The sequence below is a fragment of the Pistacia vera genome, unplaced genomic scaffold (assembly GCF_008641045.1).
Source record: "Pistacia vera cultivar Batoury unplaced genomic scaffold, PisVer_v2 Contig200, whole genome shotgun sequence".
Lineage (NCBI taxonomy): Eukaryota > Viridiplantae > Streptophyta > Magnoliopsida > Sapindales > Anacardiaceae > Pistacia > Pistacia vera.
The window spans coordinates 655580-680837 of NW_022196003.1; the positions used below are offsets into that span (position 1 = coordinate 655580).

General features: G+C 36.1%; 1 pseudogene; it reads right to left on the minus strand.

Annotated features, from left to right (window-relative positions):
- Nucleotides 1–20858, minus strand: part of LOC116128472 — a 32697-nt pseudogene extending 11839 nt beyond the window's left edge.
- Between the last annotated feature and the right edge of the window lie 4400 nt (nucleotides 20859–25258).

A 25258-nucleotide genomic window follows, 5' to 3' on the forward strand; every position in this document is an offset into this window, starting at 1 on the left:
AAAAAAAAAAATAAGACGCAAACGAACAAGAAGAGACATACTCTGTGCCGATAAAATACTAACTTACAGAGTCTGTAAACTCTTATATTTTCCAATGTAAGATGGAATGCTACCATTAATCAGAGCATTTCTTAGAGATCTATGAAGAAAAAAAATTTGTCAGTGTCAAAATGAATCAGCTCAGAAGAAAAGTATCAGAAACTAAAAAGTTAGATATAACTTAATGGAGTATGAGTAACTTACAAATAAGTCAAGTTCTTCATATTTTTAATGAAATCTAGAGACGAGCTAACATTGTTTAAGTCAGTGATTTGCCTACACAATTAATTCAAACATCACTGATATGATATGGTGTCAAATTATAATTTTTTGAATTAGCCTTTTAGAGAGTAGTGCCATTTGAATTATCCTTACAATTTCTTCAATAAGGTCAAGTTAGAAAAACTGATTGGTATAGGACCTTCAAGTGAGTTCCCTCCAAATCTCCTACATAAGTATTTGTCAACAAAAATAATCAGAGTGCTTAAATCTAGACAGAGCTAGAGAAAATATTTGCTACCATTCACAATGATAAAATTGAATATCATGAAAGAAGTTTTTCATATATTGCAACACTGTAAGCTTGTTCCACTTCCCAATGAACTCTGGTATTTTGCCTGTCAACGCACAATCATATGCCCACTTGAAATTAACAAATCACTTATTGTAAGCCGAGTACGGGGAATTTAATCTTCAAGTGTAGCACAAACATAAAGCCATAAACATTTGGAAAGGATCTTCCTTACATTATTTTCATGTTTCGAAGATTAGCAAAAGTCGAGGGAATTTCACCACTCACTCCAGAACTATCTATGTAACTGTTAAGTCCACCAATAAAGAAATTCTTATTTCCATAAGACATATATCTCAGGTGTAAAAATTAGTGTTTTACTTGGAAACTAAATAGAGAAAAAATATTTTAAACAAATAAGTAAGATTTTACATTTCCTCTAGTTTGTCTAAGAATCCAGTTCAAGAGGGAGTGTTCCAGAGAAATTGTTGTAACCTATAGCCCTGCATGAAATGTATCGAAAGAATTAACTCTCTAATGCTCATTATTTTATATTAATTCATACATTTGTAAGGCGTTATTCAAGAAAAATTCATGAAATATTAATTGCAAGTTATGTATAAGCACAATCATTCCAACTGTGATTTGAGTTTTCCTAAACATAACATGTGACACATTGAACCATAAGACACTTTTTTATCATAAGACTTCCATTTTTTTTTTCTAGGCTAAAGAGTGATTATGGCTATCAGTTTCAGAATAATAAAAAAGATCATCTCACAATCGTCCCCATATAACTATATGTCACTGATGTAGAATATGAGAGAAGAATTAAAATAGACGGAAAGAAAAGAAGATATAATGGCCTAAAAAAAAAAAAAAAAAATACCATACATCTACCTTAATGGTACTAAGTCATTCAAATTCTATTCAAAGAAGAAGATCTAACATAGGAAATCTAAATCTAACTTAAATAAGTCCTCTCTCCAAGTTCCCAATTTAAAATCTTTCCTTAATTAACAATTGAATCTTTTTTTTCTCTGCTTTCATTTAATAAAATAATCGTAGAGAATTTATTTGAATCTTGCTATCATTAAAAAAAAAAAAAAAAAAAAAAATAGAGAAAGGATAAAGTAAGCCAGTCTTACAGAAAGTCAACTTCTTAGGTTTTCCAAGTTCCTTTGGGAGAGGCCCTGAAAGGGTATTGTCACTAAGCTCTCTGGACTCAAGAAAGACAAAATTATAACACCCCAAGACCCAGAAAACAAGAATTAGCAACAAAATCCAAATTCATTTTCCAAAAATAAACAAATATAATCTAAATCATGTTTTCAATCACAAGGTGTTTTTCAATACTTACAAAACCTCCAATCGAGATAAGTTTCCAATGATCTCAGACAGGTTCTTCACAAACAAAATTTGAAAACTTCTCAAAGGTTAGTTGGCAGGAGGAGGCATCCGCAATCAAGGCTGCTGACAGATATGGTACCAAACAATGATATCAGACAGTGATAATACAGAATTCGAAAACCTCCCAAAGGAAATGAGAATGTATGGAAGGGAAATGAGACGAAAAATGGTACTTGGAATTGGGTTCATCTATGCAATTGTCTGGGTGGAGCAAATTTTATTACAATCCAAACTAGAGTTAAATGTCTTAGGAATTATTCTGTTTTGGCACTATTATGGATGATTTTAAGTTTAAACTTTCAATTACATTTATGTCTCTTATATTTTGATTTGTGATGAATTAGATTGATATAAATTACTTAATTTTGCGATACAAATTCTTTTTGGATTTGGGAGGGAAATGAGTGAGGTACAAATGTAACCCAATCACAGTAATTTTGAAATTACCTCTGTAAAGGCAAGCATGGTACCAAATATTTACATATATGAGCGACCACATATATCTCTTAAGCTACCAAGAGTTTTCCACAAAATGATCAGATTGCTTAAGCGACCAAAAGTAAAAGCGAAGCATCGCTTAAGCGATACATAAGATCTATAATGCCTAACATGGAGGTACATGAATTAAATTATGTTTTATAACCCTTAGTTAATTTTTATTAAAGTTATTTTAAAGAGAATATGAAGAAATACCTTAAAACTTGCATTAAGGGTAAAATAGTCTTTTCACTCAAAATTAGTTGAAAAAGTGGAGAGTGAAAAGAGGTAGAATTTCATAAAGAATACAATAAAAATGAGGGCATTATGGTAATTGACTAAGGGACAACGATGGAATTTCTAAGAAAGGGTAAGGGCAAAATGGGAAAGTGAGTTTATAAAATAAGATGATAAGGGTTTGTAACCCTTATTTCTTTCATTCCACCGCCACACTACTCCTCCATTTTCTCTCACATTTTCATTCACTCCTCCAAGGATTTTGAGAGCTTTTGAGTGATTTTTAATAGGGTTTTGATTCAAGACTTCAAAAGGTAAGAATTCATGCTTTTTATATGATTTATTTGTGTAAAAGTTGAGTTCTTATGAAGTTTATGCTTAGGGTTAGAAGAAGTTTTGAATCCACCAAGAGTAGAGAGCTTAGGAGAGACTACTCAAGCATAAGGTAAGTAAATTCTACTCAAAATTCAACTCAAGTTAAAGTTTAAGAATTCAAGTGAGTAGAGATTTCTTTTAAGTATGCATATGTTATGATTATTGAGAAATTGAGATGAGATTGATGATGAATTATGCTTGTTGTTGGATATATTTGAATATGAGAAGTGTATGTGATGGTTTGAAATTGGGTTGAAATTGGAAGAATTGGAGAAATTTTTGGGAGTGTGTTTGCTGTGTAGGTATGGTGATGCTACAAGAGAGATTTTCTCTCATTTTTGGATGGTTGAGAAACAAATTGAATGATAATTAAATTAGGGCTTGTTTATGCACAAGTATTGTTTGATGAAATGCCTACGAGAAGTATAAGTTTGAGTAGAAACCTTACTTTTATGCAACATTGCATATGTGCATTTCATAAGTGCATTTAAGTAAGAAAATTTTAAGCATGAGCCATCCATATGCATATAATTGTGTATGTGTAGAAACTTAAGAAAGAATAAAAGAATAAAGAAAGAAAAAATAAAACACTCAAAGAATAAAAAATAAAACACTCTAAGAATAAAAACAAAGGAAGAATAAGCATTAAAGAATTAAAAAGTGTTAAAGAAGAAAAAGAATAGATTGTTGTGATGGGGAACCGTGAGTGTTAAGAAGAAATTCCCACCTACACGTCACCTTAATTGAGTGGCGTAAGAAGAAGAAGAATTGTATGACCCGTAAGAGTGTATGTAGATGAGGGTTGTACCAAGAAGAATTTCCTACATGCACGCCACCTTAATTGGGTGGCCTAAGAAGAAAGAAGAATTTGTAAGGTCCGCAAGAGTGCATGTAGATGAGGACTGTACTCACTCACACGGCCAAGGTTCTAAATCCATACATCAACCGAGTCCGATCGACAAAGAATAAGAAAAGAAAGAATGAGAAAGAATAAGAATAAGAAAGAATGAGAAGACTTGAACAAGCCAAGAGAAGAAAAGAAAAGAAAAGAGAAACAAGAGAAGAAAAGAAAAGAAAAACAAGAAAGAAAAGAAAAGAATAGAAAGAAAAAGAAAAGAAAAGAAATAGAAGAAGAAAATAGAAATAAGAAAGAAAAAGCATTTTATGCATTATTGCATATGCATTTTATTCATGCATATTGCCATGAATTTCATCATGGTTAGGAAGAATATAAAGAATAAGAAAGAAAGAACAGAGAGAAGTAGAAAGAAAAAAAAGAACAGTGAGAGTAAGAAATAGAGAAAGAAACAGTGAAAGAAAAGAGAAGGAATTAAGTAGGGAAAGAACCAAAGAAAGAGACGAGTTAAGAGATTTACTTACTGAGCATTTTTATGCTCTCCCCGTTGTTTTTCCATGTTTTTGCAGGAAATAGGTGAGCAACGGTCAGAGGGATGTCGACAAGCAGAGAGGATAGGCATTACTGTCCACTGTCGCTAAGTTTTTTGTACTGGTTATTTTGATATATGTAAAGAATTATGTTTTGTAAGTAAAGAAAAATTTGGGCCCAACTATTTTCATATACTAAGTATATATGTTTTATTTTATATGTTATAAAGAATACTAGTAGAAAGAAGTCATTACAAGATCGCTTAAGCGATCATAGATCTGGGCAGATGTTGATACTGCGTCGGATAAGATCGCTTAAGCAATCTAAAATCGCTTAAGCGACCAAGAGTAAAATCCAAGAATCGCTTAAGCGATTTGTAAGGATCGCTTAAGCATTCATAGATCTGGGCAGATGATACTACCTCGGATAAGATCGCTTAAGCGATCTAAAATCGCTTAAGCGACCAAGAGCAAAATCCAAGAATTGCTTAAGCGATCCGTAAGCGATCATAGGTCTAGGCAGATGTTGATTCTACCTCGGACAAGATCGCTTAAGCGACCACGAGTAAAATCTAGGAATCACTTAAGCGATCATATATATAGGCAGATGATTCTGCCTCGGACAAGATCGCTTAAGTGATCTTAAATCGTTTAAACGACCAAGAGTAAAATCCAGGAATCGCTTAAGCGATCCGTATCTGGGCAGATGTTGATGCTGCCTTGGACACGATCACTTAAGCGATCAAGTGTAAAAGGTTAGGATCGGTTAAGCGATATCATAAACACCACCGAATCTCTTAAGCGACAAAGTCTGAATACATAGGATCGCTTATTCGGATTTTATTATTGTATTTCAGAAGATCGGTTAAGCGGTTAACGCTATCTTAAACATATAAGGTGTACGATTCGTTCTCAATAGAACATGACCGTTATTATATTTTAATTAAATATATAGTTCTTTTACGTCTATATCAAACATATAAGGTGCAGAATATTTACGTCTATATTAAACATATAGGGTTTACGATTCGTTCAGTGGACCATGACTATTATTATATTTATATTAAACATATAGTTCTTTTACGTCTATATCAAACATATAAGGTGTAGAATGTTTACGTCTATATTAAACATATGTACATAAACTTGGGAGATAAATATTGAAGTAAATTACCCTTAATCACTTAAGCAATCCCGTCTATTTAGTCTTAGTCGCTTAAGAAGGTTACATCAGTTGTGTTGAAAAACTTATTGGGATGAGAGGAGCGAGCCGTTGTTTGTTTGTTTAATTATTAGGAAATATTAGTGTATTTTTTTAATTATTTAGATCCCTTAAGTTTATTAATTTCATTAAATACCTCCAGAAAAAAAGTTTAAAAATTAACAAAAACACCCCCATCCACCCATACTTGTCAGATTCCTGCAACCACAGTCGGTGGTCCCCGGAATCTGTCAGAACGGCCTACAAATGATCGGAATAGGTCGTAATTCACCGATGTGGCCTTTTCTAGCCAGATCCACTGTGGACTTGGCCGAAAAAGGCCAAATGTGGCCGTCATGGACTGCCAAAGAAATGGCCGTCGTTGACGGTCAACGACGACCATATATTTGGCCATTGCTGACGGCCAGATCTGGACTTTTGCGGTTGTCAACGGCCAGATCTGGTCATAGATCTGGCCTTTTCCGACTAGATCTGTGGTTGATGTGGCTGTAAAAGGCCATATCGATGCCCTACCCGCCAGATCCAACCGCGGTCTGCGTTTGTAACGCCTTATTTCAGCCAGATTCTGGTGGTGGTTGTCAGAATCTAGCACTGTGGGTGGGTAGGTGGGGGTGTTTTTGTAAATTTTTAAACTTTTTTCTCAGGGTATTTATGAAAGTAATTAACTTAAGGGGACTAAAAGTTATTAAAAAATATACTAATATTTCCTAAATAATTAAGCAAACAATCATTTTGGGGAAAAAATAGTATATTATTGTACAATACAAAGGAAACGAAGGCTAAATAGACGGGATCACTTAAATATTACACTTTTTTGAGATTCTTCTAGGTTTGATTTTAAAAGAGTTGTTATTTTAAGGAGTAAATGAAGTTTGAATGACTAATCAACAGATTGTTTGTGCTGATAGTTTTGCACAGTTACAACTCCGTACGATTCATTCAATAAAGAATAATTAACTTAATAATAATATATATTAAATAAAAAATGACTAACAACAGTAATATAATAAGTGTAGATAATTTAATTTTATGTACGGAGTTGTAACTGTGCAAAACCATTTGAACAAACAATCTGGGCAACTGTTGATTCTGCCTCGTAAATGATCGCTTAAGCGATTTGACTAAGAGCAAAAGCGAAAAATCGTCACTTAAGCGATCCTAAGGGATCGCTTAAGTGATCATAGATCTGGGCAGATGTTAATTCTGCCTCGGAAATGATTGTTTAAGTGATTTCAGATCGCTTAACCGATCATGTCCGAGGCAGAATCTCTTAAGCGATCGTTCGTGTTGGCACTTATGTATTCTTAGTTCGTGATCGCTTAAGCGATTGTAAATCTCTTAAGCGACCAAGTGTAAAAAGTTAGAATCGATTAAGCGATATCATAAATACCACCAGATCTCTTAAGCGACTAAGTCTAAATACACATGATCGTTGAGAAAATTGACAACAAGAAAAAAATATATTTTTTGTTTTGCATAAACAAAGAAAGACCGAGAAGTACCTCATGAAGTTTGAAAGGTTGAAGAGAACTAGGTAACCATGCAAGCTTAGTGAACATATATTCTTCTTCTTTTCTTGGAACATAAAGATGTTAAGAGTTCGAGCAAGAAAATGACTTGAGAGTTGAGATATGGACGAAGAAGAAGACAATGAATTTTTTAGGGCATTTAATAAATATTATACTCTTTTGAAATTCTTTTCGGTCTGATTATAAAAGAAAGGAGTAAACTAAGTTTAAAATTTGAATGATTGCTTGTGCAGATGGTTTTACAGAGTTACAGTTGTCTTCCATGCATATTTTTTATTTTGCTATTTGGTACAGTCAAAAAGTGAATTAATTACACTTTTCTTTTGGTGTTGAAATTTCGATAGGTCCAATAGAATGTGAAAATAACACTTGGTCTTTGTTAGTAAGTGACCGTACATAAAACTAAGTAGGCTAAGGTTATTCTATTAATCTATTATTTTTGTTAGTCCCTTTCATTATTTTTGCTAGTTCCTATATACAAAGGAAATCAGGCATGATCGCTTAAGCGATGCGAGATATCACTTAAGTAAATCATGACTTATGTATATAGGATTGCTTAACCGATATATATAATTGAACTCTGTAACCAAAAATTCTGGCACTCTATAGACCAAGAGAGTGCCAGAATTTTTCAAAAAGTTTTTCACTATGAACAATGCCTCGGTTCTGTTATCACAATAAGTGTTTCAGCACAATTGTTGTAACCTTCTTAAGCGATTAAGGCTAAATAGACGGGATCGCTTAACTGATTAAGGGTAATTTACTTCAATATTTGTCTCCCAAGTTTATGGACATATGTTTAATATAGATGTAAAAGAACTATATGTTTAATTAAAATATAATAATGGTCATGTTCCACTAAATGAATCGTACACCCTATATATTTAATATAGACGTAAAAATTCTACACCATATATGTTTGATATAGACGTACAAGAACTATATGTTTAATAAAAATATAATAACGGTTATGGTCCACTGAACGAATCGTAAACCCCATATGTTAAGAGTTCGAGCAATAAAATGGCTTCACAGTTGAGATATGGATAAAGAAGAAGACGGTGAAATTTTTAGAGCATTGATAAATATTATACTCTTTTGAGATTCTTCTCAGTTTGATTTTAAAAGAGTTATTATTTTAAGGAGTAAACAAAGTTTGAAAGACTAATCATCGGATTGTTTGTGCAGATAGTTTTAACAGTTACAGCTCCGTACGATTCGTTCAATAAAGAATACTTTATTGCCAACAACTAACAATTTTATGTACGGAGTTGTAACTCTGCAAAACCATTTGCACAAAAAATCTGTTTAATAGTCAAAGGAACTTCGTTTACACAGGGTCACTTAAGCAATCATGTGATAGGCAGAATCAATATCTACCAAGGTGAATGATCGCTTAAGTGATCCGTGATATCGCTTAAGCGATTCTTCTCTTTTTCACTTAGTCGATTAAGCGATCGTAGATCGCTTAAGCGATCATGTGATGGGCAGAATCAATATCTGCCCAGGTGCATGATCGCTTAAGCAATCCGTGATATTGCTAAGCGATTCTTCTCTTTTTCGCTTGGTCGATTAGGCGATCGTAGATCACTTAAGCGATCATGTGATGAGCAGAATCAATATCTTTCCAAGTGTATGATCGCATAAGCGATCCGTGATATCGCTTAAGCGATTCTTCTCTTTTTCACTTGGTCAATTAAGCGATCATGTGATGGGCAAAATCAATATCTGCGTAGGTGCACGATCGCCTAAACGATCCATGATATCGCTTAAGCGATCCTGCATGAAAAACCCTTTGTCGCTTAAGCGATATACTTAGTCGCTTAAGCGATCATGGGCAATACATACTTTTCCATCTTTTCTCTTGAATTTTGACAAACTAAAATTACCAACACATATTAATTCCATACTTTCTCCATAATTTGACAACCTAGTTCCAAACTTAAATCACCAACAAATATTTAGGCCATGTAACAAGAATACTAAATATAAAGAATGATTTATTCAAAGTAACAATAAAATTTAAAACATCAATAATTGAAAACAATAACTCATCAAAAGTTGGCCTTAACAACTCCCTGAATTACATACTTCTTCGAACCAAATTTTCTGGATCTGAATGTGATTACTTCTGGCAACTGCTTCTCTTGTGGCCAGGTTGCTTGCAAATTGAGCACTTATTCATCTTCCGGGGAACCTCAGAGGCTGATGGAATACGCTTAACTCTTTTTCTCCCCTTTGCTGTCTTCTTGAATGGCGGACGGATGATAATGTCAGCCAACTCTGTCGGCACTACCCACTACTCTTCTGGAGGCAATGGATATATCATTTCTGAATAAGCTAGCATGTAGTGATTTGCCATATAGAGAGGGGAGCAAAGTTCCATGTAAATTCTTGAACCAAAATCCGGCTTCCGTTGGTGTTTCAGTGCTGCTAGTGCATGAGGACAAGGTAAACGTTGAATGTCAAGCACTTTACAGCTGCAAGTTTTTGTAACAAGGTTAACTAGGGCATCTGGACCATAGCCGCGCACAGTAAACTCTTGAGCATTAAGAGGATAGGCAAACAATGCATTTGACAATTCTATACGTTCTCGCAATAATTTTTCAGCTGATGGAACAAGGGTTGTAGTAAAATTATCTAACTCCGTACAACGCTTATGGAACCACCATGACAATGTCCTCTGGATTACATCAAAAAGTGCAACTATTGGAAACTATCTTTCTATTAACAACTTTGAATTTATGGACTCAGCTATGTTCGTGGTCATGACATCAAACCTTCTTCTAGGAAAGTAAGCTCTACTCCATCGCTCGAATCCAACATCATGCTCAAGATACTTAGCAACTCTATCATCCTTGATTCGGATTTGCTGGAAGTGCTCCTCAAACTCATCAACCCGATAAGCTTTTGCTGCCATGTAGTATGCTTGAAGAAAGCCAACACACTTAAACTTTTGTTCTAGGTTCTCACCAAGGTGCCTTATACAAAATCCGTGATGTGCTTGACGGTAAATAGTGGCAATCCCCTTCTTTATAGAGTTGTGCCTATTGGATATTATGCACAACTCGTCACTATCAAGCACTATCATACGTAATTGCTGAAAAAACCAAGTCCACGACTTGTCATTCTCAGAGTCAACCACACACCATGCAACATGATATGTGCGATTCTCGCTGTCCTGTGCAGTGGCCACTAACAATTTACCTCTATACTTTCCCGTCAGAAAGCAACCATCAACAGCCAACACCTTTCTCATGTTTACAAAACCCCTTATAGCAGAACCGTAAGCAACAAAAAAATATTTAAACATCATATTCTTGTCCCACTTCAAAGCCGTCTTGGTACCTTGGTTTGTCAACTCAAGCATATAACGGTACGCTTCTAATACTGAGTACCCGTGCTCTGGCGTGCCCCTCACAAAATCTTGTGCATGTTGTCTCCCTTTCCGGCATTTCGAATAACTAACAGCACATCCCAACTCTGTGCGCACAAGTCTCTGAATCTCTTTAGGAGATGGACATTTCCCTTCAATGAACTGACTTTTGACAAATTGTCCAATAACATCAATGGAGGCTTGTCAATGCTCACTTGAAATATGTCCCAAACCACATGTGTGCTCATGGGTATATGTGCTAAGAATAAATTTTTTCGACTCCACCAACCTTCTACAATAAACCTACTACTTGCACTTTCGGTCACGACATGCAACCGTCATAGCCAATGAATTTGACTTTTTGGTGATGAACTCAAAATTACCTCTCACGGCAACAAGTTTTAGCTTCCTCAGCACTTCATCTTTGTTGTCAAATAAATACCCTATGCGCAACTCCGATCCATCCGTAAAAAACATGAGCTGATTCACTACTACTTGCAATTGCCCCCTTTGAACCTACATAAACAGCCAAAGTGTTCTCTTCCTCACAAACTACACCTTCTGCATAATCTGTATTTAAAGGAATCTCTACATCCGCGGGAACATGTACAGGGTCCTCCTCCTCAACATTTTCATTCTGCCCCTATGATCAACCTCTTCTACAGTGTCCTCCTCATCACCAAATTCACCGTCTACTCTTGATTTTTCAACCAACAAATCATTGCGGCCCTCGTAGTTCAAATTAAAATTAGGCAAATCTCCGCCAACTTCCTCATTATCCCTTTCCTTTGAACCAACTTCCAACGGTTTTTCTACAAAAGAAACCCTTAAAATCGGCCTCGAACCATTATCGGCCACATCAATCATATATAACTTTATACTTTCATCCGACTTTAATATAACAAGAGGTACCTTTTAATGTTGATGAACTCTGTTTAAAACATACTTCACAACTATATCACTACGTGAGCAACTCAATTCACCTCTTCTAATTATTTCATCAATCAACTCATCAAAACTAACCTCTTTGCTCACAGCAATTGGTATAACTTCTTTGCTCTTCCCAATCCACTTCTAGCTACTTTCTTCCTCCACCCACTCACCAAAATATTCAACACCCAAAATAACTTGTCCCATGTCTCATAATAGACAACTACATATAATGCAAGAAAAAAACTATTCTTAACTGATGTACTAAGGATTGAAATATTTTAAAAAGCATCTGCACAGTCGCTTGATAGATCTAGTGTATCGCTTAAGCGATCTGGTATATTGTTTACTAGATCGCTTAAGCGATATCATGGATTACTTAAGCGATCTAGTATAAATAAGCATGATCGCTTAAGCAATCTTGTGCCATTTACTGATCCCTTAAGCGATCTGCTGCTACACACCAGACTTTTAGCAGATCGCTTAAGCGATCTTATGCCACATACTTGATCGCTTAAGCGATCTATCTACTGTATTACCAGCATACAAGATCGCTTAAGCGACACACCAGATCGCTTAAGCGATCCATCATATCCAAAGCACATTTTCAGTCTCTCCGCCTACAATTCGTGCTACCACCCCCAGCTATCCACAATGCAAGACATTTTTGAACAAATTGCACTCTTTTCAACTTCCATTACATCAAACACAACCTAAACAACTAAATCAAAATCATAACCCAAACCCAATCCATCATTAAATCTTTGTAAATCAAAATATAAAATCGAAAGGGGAGATACACATACCTGGACGAAATGTCATGAGGAGGAGGAAGAGGACGACGATGATGACGATCTACGTTGGAGAAGATGTCAATGGCTGAGGAATGCATTAATGTCGTGGGAGGAAGAAGAAGGTGTTTGGGTTTGTTTGCAAGAATTTCGACTCTTTGAGGACATATCATAATTTTTAAAATATTACAGAATTATTCATTATTCGTAATTAACACCTAATCAAGTTTAATTAAGCTTAATAAAAAACATGGCTATTTAGTTAAATTTTACAAACTGTATAGCCTTTTAATTAAATTTTAACTCTAAATAGTCTTTTAATAAAATGCCCCCGCCTTCGACGGTTCTAATTACCTCCAGCAGCAATCGGTCGGAAAATGTGGGTAATTTTGGAATTAATCGTAATACCTATTATAGATTAATTTTCTAATAAATCTAATTAATAATGGGGCTAATAAATAAAATTTTCTCCATGCATTCAAAAAATGGAGCTACATAGAGGCTAGACTGGGCTGTCGTCCAACCGGGCTTCTTGAAAAAAAAAAATATAAATATTAAGACGAAAATACCCTAACAAATGAAATCTAATTACAAGATTTTTTCTTAAATTTGATTGTTTTTTTTTATCATTTTCACTCATTTGGTGATGGCAAAAATATCCAATGGATTGGATATCCGTCCATTGGACCAATTTGGATTGGATTCATATATGAAATGGGTCAATATGGATTGAAATGGATTATGGATATTCAATATTCAATATTCAATCCATTATCCATTATCTATATACAATTCTTCATATTACGAAAAGAACTTAAATAAACATTCAATATATTGAATAAATAATTTCATAATTTTTTTATAAATTAAAAATAAAATTTGAAATGACAATGACAATGACTGTCGACACCATTGACAACGGTTAACCGTGGGTCAATGGCAAGTCAACGTTGATCAAAGGTGGCCCACTAGCGTCAAATCTAGTCCTATTAAGACTGAAACAAACCGATCTTATGGAATCTAGTCAAATCACCAGATGTTTGACATGATTTTAGCTACAAAAGGTGTTGGAATATTTCAACGCCTTCTATGGCAAAAAAAAAAAAAAAAAAAAAAAAAAGCGTCAGAATCTAGTGATTCAGCCATATTCTTGTAGATTGGAGAAGTTTGATCCAAACTAGGCCGAAGGTGATGCCAACGAGCCACCTTTGACCAACATTGACCGTCGGTCAATAGTGGTTGATCGGTGGCTACTAATAATTAATATTATTATAATATATTTTTAAATATTTATTAAATACTTAATATAATACAATTTAGTATGAAGGAAATTTTGTAGGTTGACCATTTACTTGGGCTTAAAATACAAAGAATTATATGAGAACTTGAAAACTTGATAAAAAAAATACAAAAATTAGATTAAACATGCATATTAAAATTTATGGATTGGATACTCCATAATCCATTCCACTGTCTACAAAAATCAAATCCAAATCTCAGGGTCCAAATTATTAAAAAAATTATACTAGATTAAAGTTTTACTTAAGCCAAATCTCAGGAAGGTAATTGTTATTATTCCAATCATTTTTTGTCACCGTAATTTGTTAATTATATTTATAGGGTGAGATGTTATCAATTTAGGTACAACTTTTTTATGAAATAATAAGAAAATAAGAAAAACAAAGCATAATAAAATAACTTAAATAAAAAAAGGTTTTAAGATTTAAAAAAAAATGACAAAATTTTTTTTACATGAAAGAAAGGACAATTATTTTTATTTTTTAAATTAAAAAAATAAAAAAAATAAAAACATAAAATAAAATAAATGTCATTGGCTTTTCCTCATGCCAATGACGCAACTTGTAGAGGCCAACGTCGTTGGCTAGATCAAGCCACGCTAGAACGGTGGCCTATATTCGCTCTCGTTTCCTATTAAATGTAATTGCAATTAATAGAGAATTTTTTGAATGCTAGTAACTTTTATGGATTTTTAGTCTGTTTCTAAAATACTTTGCCTCTATTGACCATCTTTTTAATAATTTTGTTGTTAAAGCTCATTATCTTTTCCTATTAACTTACCAAATTAATAATGTTTCTGGCATAGGTTTAATTAATAGGAAATAACATTTCTCCCTCATTGTGTGTTTCTTCAACTTTCTCTCATTTTCCCGGGGTTCAAAAGAACCTGTTGGAATCGGAATCGGCGGGTACCCGGGGTTTGGTTCAGGTTCCTACCCAGAACCGCCGTCAATGGATAGGTTTCGATTCCAAATTTTTGAAACCATTACTGTACGATTCTAGTTCTAGTTCCGGTTCCTATAGTTAGGAACTGGAATCGGAACCAGGAATCGAGACTAATATAAAATAAAATTAAAGATTACGGGGGTTAATAAAAACTTTTGTAGAAAAAGTAATGTGAATACATTTATATTTATATTTCATAACATTTAAAGTAAGGTTTGACTTTTAAGAATCTACCTTTACAAAGTAATAGAGTTTGTAATTTTATTTTTGTTAACAAGTGCCAGGTGGGGGGGTGTATTTGTAAGTTTTTAAGAGTTTTTTTGCCATTTTAAAAACTTTTGGGGGTCATGGAATTTTTTGGGTACCCAGAACCGGAACTGGAACCGAAACCGTTGTTACAGGCTCTGGTTCTAGGTACGTAAGAACCGGAACCGTTAGTTCTGGTTCTGGTTCTGGTTCCAAATTTCAAATCCGATTTTGGTTCCTTCAAAAAATGCAGGGTACTCGGAACCGAACACCCCTAATACTAGTTATTTATATTCACATGCAAGAGGGGGTGAACTGGTTATTTTTAAGGAGTTTTAGGGTACATTGTAATTTTTTGAGGGGTTTAACAAAAAATATATCATGCTTGACCAAGGTCTAGTGATCATATAACCCGTCTCCTGCTAACAGGGATTACATGAAGTTTTTATGTATAGTGGGTGTAGTGGCAAATTTCATTCTCTCTCCTAAAATTTGACCTGATAAGAATTGCACTCTTTTGGCTTAGATAAAAAATACAGGCTTTCTTTCAGGGTAAAATAAGGGAAATCAAAACTGGGGAAGGTTGACCACAATTTCAAAGGAGAAATTTACAATAATATAAATTTCAAAAGAAGATTCTTTCCAGAATTGGTATAATCTGTCTGTATTTTAACAAAATTGAAACAACTCCATACCAAAATTTCCTAGGTTCCGTAAAGAGAACATACAATTGACTAATAAGGCAGGTTGAATTATTGTTAAAGGTACAGTTGCATGTGATGGCAACAGGGTGGTCCTCCAATTTAGTTCCATCGATGGCGGTTCCAGTACAAAAAATCTACCATTTTCCAAAATAAATGCACAACATGAAAACAATAATTTATGCAACCAAATAAATTGCACCTATGTTTTATAGATGTTATATATTTATATGTGAAATTTTGGGTGTTAGAGAAGAGTAATATTATTGAATTTTATTACATTGTTACAAATATAATTCATAAAATATTTTTCTATAATATATTCCATTATTAGTGATATTATTAATTTCATTAAATAATTATAGTATGAACAAATTTTACAAATCTTATACGGTTAGTTTAAAATTTTCATTAATTATAATTTAGAGTCAACGACATGTTCTCACCCAAAAAATGGTTCATTGACAAAGTCACACCCATCCATTTTTTAAATATTATTTTACTATTCACAACAAAATCCCTTTAGTAGTTTTTACAGTGATAAAGTGTAGTATGGTCACAAGTCATTTGTAAGAAAAGGTAAAATGATCCATTGACATTTTGCTTAGGAAATCAAAATTTAAAATTGCAGATGGGGAATCACAGGGTGGGGCCAATGACACGTGTCCAAGGAAGTTGACAAAAAAGAAAAGCAAAAGTCATTTTACTTTTGCGTGTCTTGGAGCCATTTTACTTTTGCGTGTCTTGGAAGAGTTGACTGTTGGGTTTTCGTTTAACAAAGGTCGACTACGTTCGTGCGATTTTTACGGTGATCGGTGATTGTTAACGACGATTTACACTAACGGGTTGGATTGGTTGTTGGCGATTGTCGCGTTTAGGGTTTATTCAGGGTGTTGACGATTAGTGCTGTTACTACGGAGATTTTCCGATGACAAGTTTGATAGGCGGCTTCGAGTGAGACGGCTGATCATCTTCGAGACTTCTGAGGTCTGTGTTATTCTTCGAAATTGGGAATATCATTTGTTCAGCTTTTACTTTTTTATGGTGAGGCATGCAACAAAGTCGCCATGTTTTGGGAAGGATTAAAGACAAAGAATTGTTGGTTTTCACGGTATGGAATGGCAAAAAAATTATCAACAAAGCTACGGACACCGACAAATTTGCACCGAAAATGTGTACCGGCCTATGTGTATGAGTGACTCGATTTTTTTATCAATTTTTTTCTAGTGAACAGCCATCCATCAAATATGGATGGCTGTTCACTCACATGGACTCCCGTCCATATTATATGGACGAGGGTCCATATACTACAGACGAGCGTCCCCATTTAAAGGACGCCCGTCCATAATTAAAATACAATAAAAATTTTTTATAAACATTAGGGATGGCCGTTCATCTGTTATGGATGGCCGTCCCTTTATTTTGGATGGGCGTTCGCAAATAAGGGACGTCCGTCCTTAACCAAAATATAAAAATAAAAATAAAAAACTTTGAGGACGGCTGCCCATAGTCCCTTACATTTGGACTGACATCCATTAAGAATGGACGCCAGTCCCTTATGTTTGGACGGGCGTCCATTAGGAATGAACGCCAGTCCCTTATGTTTGGACGGACGTCCATACTTAAAAAAAAAAAAAAAAAAATTCTAAACCTCTTTTTCTTCGTCTTCATTCCCCATCTTCTCTCTTTTTCTTCGTCTTTGTAATGACTGCTTAATACTATAGAAATATATCAAATAGAATATATTTGTATTAGCAAAAGTAAATGGGCCCAAAATTTTCTTTTATTACATATAAACATTATTTATACAAAACAGAGTATCATTTACAAAATGGTATTAAAACAATGGACATTGTAGCTATTGCTCTTCGCTTGTCGACGCCCATCCAACCACTTTCTCACCTAGATCCTGCAACCACAAAGAAAAACAACGGGGTGAGCATGAAATAATGCTCAGTAAGTAAATCATCTACTCGACTGTCCCCGTAACTCTCTCTAATTCTTTCCTTACAATTCTCATCTTTCACACAGCTCTCTTTACTTAACTTTTGCTATATGTCACGGCTTCATCTTACCGGAGGCGCGGCTGGGTGGAGTTCACACAGCACCATCCCACTCTTTATGACTTTCGGGTGGAGATCACAAAGCACTAACCTGTTTTTCATATTTTTCTCGTTCTCTCTACTTTTAGAGTAGTTCATACACAAAGTTCTCTACTCTTTCTCAATCCACTTCTTAATGCAAAATTAATACATATGGATGGTTCTTCTCCACTAGTGCACTCATGAGATGCCAACATACAATGTTGCAAAAATTAAGGTTTACTACTCATGATTCTCTTAGGCATTTCATCAAACAACTAATGTGCATACATAAACTCTCCTTTATCTATGGTTCTATCCCTCTCTTGAACCATCCAAAATGGGAGGAATCTCCCTCACATAGCTATAATTCTTGCCACAACATAACACTTTTAAAAGATTCTCAATCTCCCCAATTCATCACACATCACACTTCTCATGATTGAAGTGTATTTACCCCAACCACAAAACAATTATTCATCTCCATCTCAAGTCTCAATAACATATCATCGATCATACACACACAATTTCTACTAAATCTCTACAATTTCTACTAAATCTCTACAATTTCCACTAAATCTCTACTCAAACAAAAGAGCTCTCAAATATCAACTTGGATTGGGATTTACTTACCTTGCAATGGAGAGATCACACTTGCACTTTCCCTTCCTTTAAAATGCTTGTCTCTTCTCTACCCTTAAAAACAAGAACACCATAAGACTTCAATATACAAATATCTGCAAAACTTCACATCTAAAGCAAGAATCCTTACCTTAGGATGCTTTAGATTAATTCTCTACCAAGATCCAACTAAAAACCGTCAAAAATCCTTGAAAGCTTGAAGGAAAAGTTGAGAGGAAATGGAGAATGAAAGAGGCCGTGGTAGAAGAATGAATGAAGGGTTTACTAAACTTGTAACGCTCCACTTGAGGTACGTAGCTAATGTTTATTGTTTTGCTCTAATTTGAGATGGCATATTGTTAATATTGTTTGGTTGACCCTTGGTTGAATGGATGTATTGGTTTGGTTGAGTGGTTGCCTTGAAATTGTAAAGACTTGGCGAAATCTTGGTGTTACAGACTTCGTCGGGGCGAAGAATAATCTTTGCTGCGGCGACGAGGTTCTGAAACCAAAAGGTAGGTTCTGTAATTTTTCGTCAGGGCAAAGAAAGAGTCTTCGCCTCGGCGAAGAGCCGAATAAAATGTTAGTGAGTTTCTTGAGAATTCTTCCATAGGGGCAAAATGACTTTTCTACCCTTAGTTAGCAGGAAAAGTGGGGAGTAAATTGTAAGAGAATTTTATGGAGAATATGTTAGAGTGGGGGTGTGAATGTAATGAATTAAAGGACAAGGATGGAATTCCCAAGGAAGAGCAAGGGCAATATGGGAATGAATGAAGATAATTTGAGCTAAAAAGGGGTTAAGTTTAGTAAACCCTTCATTCTTCATCTTCCACCGCCTCTTTCATTCTCCATTTCCTCTCAACTTTTCCTTCAAGCTTTCAAGGATTTTTGAGGGTTTTTAGTTGGATCTTGGTAGAGAATTAATCTAAAGCATCCTAAGGTAAGGATTCTTGCTTTAGATGTGAAGTTTTGTAGATATTTGTATATTGAAGTCTTATGGTGTTCTTGTTTTTAAGGGTAGAGAAGAGACAAGCATTTTAAAGGAAGGGAAAGTGCAAGTGTGATCTCTCCATTGTAAAGTAAGTAAATCCCAATCCAAGTTGATATTTGAGAGCTCTTTTGTTTGAGTAGAGATTTAGTGGAAATTGTAGAGATTTAGTAGAAATTGTGTGTGTATGATAGATGATATGTTATTGAGAATTGAGATGGAGAAGAATAATTGCTTTGTGGTTGTTGAATACACTTCAATTATGAGAAGTGTGATGTGTGATGGGATTGTAGTTTGAGATGAAATTGAAAGAGGTTGAGAATCTTTTGGGAGTGTTATGGTGTGGCAAGAATTATAGCTATGTGAGGGAGATTCCTCCCATTTTGGATGGTTCAAGAGAGGGATAGAACCATAGATAAAGGAGAGTTTATGTATGCACATTAGTTGTTTGATGAAATGCCTAAGAGAATCATGAGTAGTAAACCTTAATTCTTGCAACATTGCATGTTGGCATTTCATGAGTGCATTAGTGGAGAAGAACCATCCATATGTATTAATTATGCATTGAGAAGTGGATTGAGAAAGAGTAGAGAATTTTGTGTATGAACTACTCTAAGAGTAGAGAGAATGAGAAAAATACGAAAAACGGGTTGGTGCTTTGTGATCTCCACCCGATAGTTACTCAAACGGGTTGGTACTTTGTGATCTCCACCCGATAGTTGTGAAAAACGGGTTAGTGCTTTGTGATCTCCACTTGAAAGTCACGAAGAGTGGGATAGTGCTGTGTGAACTCCACCCAGCCGTGCGTCCGGTAAGATGAGGCCGTGACATTTAACAAAAGTTAAGAAAGAGAGGTGTGTGAAAGAGAAAATAAATGAGATGAGAGAGAAAAAGTGTAAGGAAAGAATTAAGAGAAAGAGTTACGAGGACAGTCAAGTAGAGGATTTACTTACTGAGCATTATGTTGTGCTCACCCCGTTGTTTTCTTTGTGATTGCAGGATCTAGGTGAGAACGCGGTTGGATGGACATCAGCAACCGAAGAGCAATAGGTACACTGTCCACTGTTTAAAGATCATTTTGTAAATGATACTTTGTTTTGTATAAATAATGTTTATATGTAATAAAAGAAAATTTTGGACCCATTTACTTTTGCTAATATCAATATATTCCACTTGATTTCTATGAGTATCCTAGTGTAAAGCAGTGATTACATTTTTGGTATCAGAGCAAAGATTTTGGGATTTGACAATGTATTATTCTCATCGCTATGACGTCCGAGAACCGATTGTGTGAGTTGATTCTTTCCTTACTATAAGTGTTTCTCGAATTGATAAAATGTTGTTTTGTAGATGAGGCATAGTACCCAAAAGCGTGGTAAAGGTGTGATGAATGAGGGAGAACCTTCTAACCCACCAGAAGCTACGCCCCCTCCCTTGGATGAAGCTAGAGTTTGGGGGATTATACAGCAAGTTATGGCAGAAACCCAAGGGAGAGTTGTAACTCCCGTGCAGGTACCCCCAACTACTAATGTCGAAAGAGGACAACCAATACCTCTCTTAGTGCAGAACAGAGTTGAACCGATTTATGGTCTTCCCAGTCAACATCAACCCTCAAAGTTTATGGGTACTACGGACCTAGGAATGGCAGAAGAATGGTTTAGGGCTGTAGAGCGAACAACAGGTTTATTCCCCATGATGGACCGGGAGAAGATCTGGTATGCGAGTTTCTTGTTTCAGGGTGATGCCCGAATTTGCTGGGAATTAATGGAAGAAACTCATGATGTGGCAACGATGACTTGGGTAGAGTTCATGCAAGAGTTTGAGGTCAAGTATAGAACAGAGGACCGAGTTCATGAGAAGGTCCAAGATTTTATTAGCTTGCAACAGGGGTCTAGTACCATGAAGCAGTACTCAGTGAAATTTAACTCGCTTGCAAGGTTTGCACCCGGAATAGTTAGTACTCCGGCATTAAGAAGAGATATGTTTGTACATGGGTTGAAGCCGAAGATAGCTTGGGATATAATGACGAGTTCTGATCTCCCTCAAACTTATAGTGAGGCCTTGAGGTGAGCAATGAGGGCGAAAATCTTCGAGAACAAAATTCCCTTAGTAGGTTCTTCGACAGGAGGAACAAGTGAGCCCCTCATCGCCCCGCAGAAAGAGAAATTTGAGGGTGTGAAAGGTAAAGAAATGAAGAATCAGAAGAAGAAATTTCAGTTTAGACAGAATAGAAGAGAGTGGAAGAATAAGCAACCGCAGACGAAAGGGTTTCCTCTTTGCCCTAAATGTGGGAGGAACGACTCAAGAGAGTGTATGAGAGACCAGAGGGTATGCTATAGATGCCGACAGCCAGGGCACTTGATGAGAGATTGTAAAGCTCATCTTCCACCACCCGCACAGAGTTCTGGAGGTACTACGAATGCCATAGTGTTTACAGTGGCACAGGGTGAAGCAGAAGCTAGTCCATCAACCGTTACAGTTATTATTCCATTCTGTTCCTTTATATGCCTTAATTGATTCAGAAGCCACTCATTCTTTTATATCGTATGGGATGATTGAGAGGTTAGGTTTGAAACCTATAAGAGTGACTCAACCCATTAAGATAGAGTTACCCGATGGGGTTAATGTTCTGACGCAAGAGATATTGTCAGGAGAGGTTGTAGTGATCCAGGGTAGAGATTTATCAGTTGATCTCATAGTTTTTGATATGCCCGACTTTGATGTGATATTAGGCATGGATTTCCTAGGGAGATATGGGGTAGAGATTGATTGTCGGAAGAAGAAAGCGAGATTTAATCTCGATAATGGAGATAAATTTAGTTTGGGAGAGGGCCATCAGTTGAGCATGTTGATTAGTAGTGTGAAGGCTAGAAAGATGTTGATAAAGGGGTGTTCAGGATATATTGCCCATGTAGTTCAGCATGGTGATGTTCCCCAGCCAGAGATTCAGACGGTGCCAGTAGTTCGAGAGTTTCTAGCTGTGTTTCCGGAAGAGTTACCGGGTTTGCCTCCAGAAAGGGAGGTTGAGTTTAGTATTGAACTAGCACCAGGGACAACACCAATATCCAAAGCCCCTTATCGAATGGCCTCAGCAGAGATTCAGGAATTAAAGAAGCAACTCCAAGAGCTTTTGGATAAAGGCTTTATCCGACCGAGTCATTCTCCCTGGGGAGCTCCAATTTTGTTTGTGAAGAAGAAAGATGGGTCACTATGGATGTGTATCGATTATAGAGAGTTGAATAAAGTGACAGTGAAGAATAAGTACCCGCTACCTCGCATTGATGATTTGTTCGATCAGTTGAAAGGCACCGCACTGTTCTCTAAAATTGATTTGAGGTCAGGGTACCATCAGGTAAGAGTGGCTGAGCAAGATGTGGCTAAGACTGCCTTTCATACAAAGTATGGGCATTATGAGTTTGTAGTGATGCCGTTTGGTTTGACTAATGCCCCAGCAGTTTTTATGGACTTGATGAACTGGGTATTCCATGATTATTTGGATCGGTTTATAGTGGTTTTTATTGATGATATCTTGATTTATTCTAAGTCAACAGAAGAGCATGAGAAACATTTGAGGATAGTGTTGCAACGATTGAGAGAAAGAAAGTTGTATGCTAAATTTTCTAAGTGTGAGTTTTTGCTTGATCAGGTGATATTTCTGGTCTATACTGTGTCTAAGGAAGGGATTTCAGTGGATCCGAGTAAAGTGCAGGCAATCATTGAATGGCAGAGGCCGAGGACAGTGAAAGAAGTCAGGAGTTTCTTAGTCTTAGTAGGTTACTACCGATGATTTGTAGCAAGGTTCATCCAGTTGGCTAAACCGTTGACAACTCTTATCAAACAGAGAACTCCTTTTGTATGGTCAGAAGCATATGAGAAGAGCTTTCAAGAATTGAAGAAGAGATTAACAACAGCTCCCGTGTTAGTGTTACCACAGGAGGGTGTAGATTATGATATTTATACAGATGCCTCATTGCAAGGACTTGGTGTTGTGTTAATGCAGTTAGGTAGGGTGATAGCATATGCTTCTCGGCAATTGAAAGAGTATGAGATGAGATACCCTATGCATGATCTAGAGTTGGCAGCCGTGGTCTTCGCACTAAAGATTTGGAGGCATTACCTTTATGGTACCAAAAGTAATATCTACACCGATCATAAGAGTTTAAAGTATTTCTTCACTCAGAAAGAGTTGAACATGAGATAGAGAAGGTGGTTAGAGTTGGTTAAGGATTATGAGTGTGAGATCAAGTATCAGCCAGGGAAGGCCAATGTAGTAGCCGATGCCTTGAGTAGAAAAGTTTATTTGTCTCAGCTCACTAAGCAGAAAGAGTTGGTAGAAGAATTATGTAAAGAAAATATTAAAGTGGTTCCAGGAAGGATTGCCGGGTTAGAGGTTCAGTCTACTTTACTGGAGGAAGTCAGAGATAAGCAAGTGGCCAATGAGTGGTGTCGAAAACTAGTTCAGCAAGTGTATGAGGGCAAGACAACAGAGTTTAAAGTAATAGATGGTGTCCTCTATTTCAGGAATCAGTTGTGTATCCCTCAAAATGATGAGTTGAGGAAGAGACTTCTTACAGAGGCTCATGAACCATACACTGCTCATCCTGGAGCAACCAAAATGTATCAAGATGTAAACAAAGGCTATTGGTGGCCAGGTATGAAAAGAGATATTACAGAATTTGTAGCTAAATGTCTGGTTTGTCAGCAAGTGAAAGCAGAACACCAACGGCCGTCAGGGTTGCTTCAGCCACTTAGTATTCCAGAGTGGAAATGGGAGAGCATTTCGATTGATTTTATCACAGGTCTTCCCAGAGTACAGATAAGGTATAATGCTATATGGGTGATTGTGGGTAGGTTAACCAAGTCAGCCCATTTCCTTCCAGTAAAGGAGAGCACTACTACAAATCAGTTGGCTCAGATTTATATTAAGGAGATAGTCAGGTTGCATGGTGTGCTCAAGACAATAGTGTCAGATAGAGATTCCAGGTTTGTTTAAACTTTCTGGATGAGTTTACAGAGGAATTTAGGTACCCGTTTAGCATTCAGTACTGCCTATCATCCTCAAATAGATGGCCAAATAGAGAGAACGAACCAGGTGCTTGAGGATACGTTGAGAGCTTGCTGTATGGATTATAAAGTATCTTGGCATGAGATGTTACCCTTAGTGGAGTTTGCCTACAACAATAGTTATCAGTCTACAATTAAAATGGCACCTTATGAGGCTTTGTATGGTAAACGATGTAGGTCTCCACTATATTGGGATGAGATCGGCGAAAAGGGCGAGTTGAGTACCGCTCTTGGGCCAAAGAGGACTCAGAAAATGATAGAGGATGTAAAGTTAATCAAAAACAGAATGAAGCAAGCCTAAGACAGACATAAAAGTTATGTTGATCTGAAGAGAAAAGAAATTGAGTTTCAAGTGGGCGATAAAGTATTTATGAAAGTTTCCCCCTATAAGCGAGTAATGCGCTTCGAAAGTAAAGGAAAGTTGGCACCGAGATACATAGGTCCATTTGAGGTATTGCAGGGAGTGGGAAAGGTGGCCTACATATTGGCACTACCACCTAGTATGGACAAGGTGCATGATGTTTTCCATGTCTCGATGCTTCGGAAGTATGTAAGCGATCCCTCCCATATTTTGAGTGTAGAGGACATTGATTTAGAAGAGAATTTTGTGTATAAAGAGCGCCCAGTTCAGATCTTAGACCGAAGGATTAAGGAGCTTCACAATGAGAGTATTCCGTTAATGAAAATCCTTTGGAGAAACCATAAAGTAGAGGAGGCTACATGGGAGGTAGAACAAGATATGCAGAATCGTTACTCGGAGTTGTTTATGTGAATTTCGGGGACGAAATTCTTTTAAGGGAGAGATAATTGCAACGCCCCACTTGAGGTACATAGTTAATGTTTATTGTTTTGCTCTTATTTGAGATAGTATATTGTTAATATTGTTCGGTTGACCCTTGGTTGAATGGATGTATTGGTTTGGTTGAGTGGTTGCCCTGAAATTGTAAAGACTTAGCGAAATCCTAGTGTTACAGACTTCGACAGGGTGAAGAATAATCTTCGCCGCGACGACGAGGTTCTGAAACCAAAG